The following is a 4,056-nucleotide window of genomic DNA, read 5'->3' on the forward strand; positions in this document are numbered from 1 at the left end:
GCTTCTCCTTGGGGATGCCTTGCAGGAAGTCAATCTTGCAAGCTGAAGCAGGGAACTGCTAAGGCAGCTGCACCCTGGTGCAACCAAGGCATCTGAAACCTTACCTAACTATATTTTGTTTGACTTCTGTCAACACCACTTAGCGATATACGTATTTTAACTCGCCTTTTCTTCTGCTTTCTGTACTCTACCCTCCCTGAATGAGCTAAAAGAAAATCAGCCGGGGAAAAGGGGCTGCAGACTGGAGAAAGGTTCCCTTTGAAGATTTCCGCTGCAGCCCAGGCGAGCCTGATATTAAAAATAGACTTCAATCATTCTAATTGGACATCGGAGCCTTCTTTCATCCCAACGTGCAACATCACCTCCGAGAATTCAGCCGCTAAAAACCCTACAGAACGCATTCGAGTGTGACACTCACGGGACCCCCCAGGGGTCACCATGGACTTTGATGGCAATTGTTTGGTTGCCCGAGACCTCCTCTGCCCTTCCACCTGCAGCCCTCCACCCTTTGCCCAGAGCCCAGTGTCTTAATTATCTGGTTCTGCTATAACAAAAATATCACTAAGTAGGTGTCTTTAATGTGTTCTCTTGCAGTTTAGGAAGCTCGAAGTCTGAATTCAAGATCCCGGCTTTCGAGGAGAACTTTCTCTCCCTGTTTGTTTTAGGGGGGAGGCCTTTGTCTCTTTCCAATACCTGTGGGCATTTCTTGTAGCTCTGCATGTGTCTCAGTACCAATTTTCCCCCCTGTGTTAGTCCGGGTTAACGAGAGAAACATTTATAGACAACACCCATCATATATGTATAAGAAAGACTTTTATCTACAGAGTAATTGTATATTAAGAAAACATCCCAGCCCAGCCCAGATCAAGTCCATAAGTCTGATATTAGTCCATATGTCCAATACCAGTCTATAATTTCCTCTTCAGAGTCATGTAACACATGCAATGATGCTGAATGCAGGAACATCACAGGCCAGCGGGTGGGAAGTCTTGTGGATACAGTGGAGGTGTAAACCACTCAGCGCTGGTGTGGGTTTCCAAGTGGTTCCTCCAGCTGCAGGGCTCTGGTTCCATCAGTGTGTCTCCATGTGGCTTGTCAACAGGAATGTCAAGCAGAGAGTGTGTCCCGCTTCCAGAGAGGAATACAGGAGTTCCCAGAATCCTCAGGAGAAGGCCATGCCCCCACAAAGGCCTCATTGGCTATGACCTGATTGACAGGCTAGAATCCACCCCTTCACTCAACAGGAGATTACATAACTGCCACTCCCTGGGTCTAGGAGGTTCTCAGCAGAGTCCCTGAGTCCAGTGGATGCCCACCTGCCTGGCAGTTCTCTATCTCTGGCCCATTCTTGTGACCAGAGCAAGGGTGTTGCATCCCACCCTTCATTTTTGGTAAAGTCAGCAGAAGAGAGCAAGGCCTTCGAAGAGATGGATTGGCACAGGAGCTGCAGTAAGAGGCTCAAGCATCGCAACGATTGAGAGAATGGCACAGACCAGGCAGGTTTCCTTGCTCTGTCCGTGAAGTTGTTATGACTTGAAACCAACTCCATAGCAACTAACAACAACATCTCGCCCAGGTGTGTGATAGTTGCATACTCTGGTGTCCACTTGAGACTACTAAGAGTGAAGGGATAGAGCATAGCCTGTCAATCAGGTCACAGCTTGAGGACCTCATTTGGAGACACTCCGGAGATAAATAGCTCACTGGAGGCCAGATACATGCTCTCCCTGTGAGACATTTCTGTTGACAAGCCACATGGAGCTACACTGATGAAGCCAGCGCCCTGGAGCTGGAGAAGCCAGGTGGAGACCCATGTCAGCACTCAGCAGCTTCCGCTGCCACTGGATCCACAAGACTTTGCACCACTGGCCTGTGATCTTCCTGCATTTGGCATCATTGCATGTGCTGCATGAGTCTGAAGAGGAATTTTCAGACTGGTATCAGACATATGGGCTAATATTTGACTTATGGATTTGATCTGGACCAGGCAGGGATGTTTTCTGAAGATACAATTTATATAAAATTGTACAGAAAGCTTTTATATAAAGCTCTTTCTTATACGCATATGAGTGTCCATGAATTTGTTTCTCTAGTCAACCCGGACTAACACACACAGAAATACCACAAGGGGTGGCTTTCATGAACAGATAATTATTCCTTTGTCAAACCCAAATTGAGGGTGCTGGCTTTGAGAAAGGTTTTTCTCTGGAAAAATGTCTTCCCCTCTCTCCAGCATCTGTAGGGTAGGCGTTCCTTGACTCCTTGGCAAGTTTCATGTGTCATCTCTCTCCCGCCAACACTGTCTGTGTCTTCCCTTGTTCAATCTGTTCCTTTCCTGTCCCCAAAGAGAGAGCCAGCCGAGTCCATCACACACCACATTCACACTCACACTCACACCCAAGGGAACTGTGTTAGTCCGGGTTAACTGGAGAAACAAATTCATAGAGACTCAGATGTGTATATGAAAGAGTTTTATAGCAAAGAGTAATTGTATATTAAGAAAACATCCCAGCCCAGTCTAGATCAAGCCCATAAATCTAATATTCGCCCATAAGTCTGATACTAGTCCATAAATCCCTCATCACACTCTTGCAGCACACGCAATGATGCAAAATGCAGAAAGATCACAAGCCAGTGGGTGCAAAGTCTTGTGGATTCAGTGGTGGTGGTATGTTAGTCTGGGTACTTTAAAGAAACAAATCCACAGAAACTCATGTATAAGAGAGAGTTTTATATAAAGGGTAAGTGCACACCAAGGAAACCCCAACCCAGTGCTGCCCAAGCCCACAAGTCCAACATTAACCCATATGTCCAACACCAATCCACAAAGTCCCCCTCCATCTCACAAAACACATCCAGTGATGCCAACTTTAGGAGGAAAGCCGAGTCAGTGAATGTGTAAGCATCTCCGCGCTGGCAGGGGTCTCTACATGGCTGCTCCAACACCCAGGGCTGCATCGGGCTGGTCTATGTGGCTTCTCCTCAGGGATGTCTTGCAGGAAGTGAGCCTTGCCAGCTGAAGCAGAGAACTGGATAAGGCAGCTGCACCCTGGTCTGACCATCAGAGAGCAAGAGACCCGAGAACTAGAAAGCCAAGGCTCACCTAGCCATTTATCTCTCTGCCTTTCAATTAACCCCACATGTGTTTATCGGCCAGGTTAGCACAATAAACTTTAACTATATCAGGTGGAAGCATCATATCATGGGGCTGGAGCAGGTCTGTGCCACAAGGCTCACTCAGGTCTCAGGTCTCAGCATGGCTCCACCTTAGGAAGGTGAACCACAGAGAGAGTCAGGCCCTCTTCCAGGGAGAAAGAGAAGAAGTTCCCAGAATCCTCATGAAAAGGCCATGCCCACACGGAGCCCTGATCAGGCTGTGACCTGATTGACAGGCTAGACTCCACCCCTACACTTAGTTATCAAGTGGACATGAAACGATATAACGACCACAGTGGGGTTTCTTTGGCAAGGGTGGAGTTGGGTAAAGGGCTGGGCATGGGCATGGGGAGCCCTGGTGACATAGTGGTTAAGCATTGACTACCAGGTCAGCAGTTCAAAACCACCAGCCACTCTGTGGGAGAAAGATGAGGCTTTCAGGGGCAGTTCGACCCTGTCCTCTAGGGTCACTGAGTCTGCGTTGACACAATGGCAATGAGTTGGTTGGTTGGTTTGGGGGAGCCCTGGAGACATAATCCCCAAGTGGGCTGAGTGACCCCATTGCCATTCTCAGGAAGGTGGCCAGACCCCTCCAGCTGGTGGCTGACCTGTTTTAAGTTCTGAGATACAATGCTGAAATCTAGGTGCCTTCAGATGAGAGGGAGCCTTTCTGGGGGTGGGGACTGGACTCCTTGACCCCCTGAGGGGGTCCCCCTGAGGAGGAGGAGGAGCCAGGGCCCCTCCCCATACTGAGCCCTCCCACTCAGCGGGACGCAATGGTTCAGTCCTTTGTGAGGTAGGTTCAGGGGGGTCAGGGGCCTCTGAAGGCTTGTGGGCAGAGAGGACAGTGGGTCTCAGAGGAAGCAGCACCACCCGGGGAGCAGGCCCCCCACCCGCGCC

The sequence above is a fragment of the Echinops telfairi genome, unplaced genomic scaffold (assembly GCF_000313985.2).
Source record: "Echinops telfairi isolate 266 unplaced genomic scaffold, ASM31398v2 ScPeMD7_655;HRSCAF=1070, whole genome shotgun sequence".
NCBI classification, from domain to species: domain Eukaryota; kingdom Metazoa; phylum Chordata; class Mammalia; order Afrosoricida; family Tenrecidae; genus Echinops; species Echinops telfairi.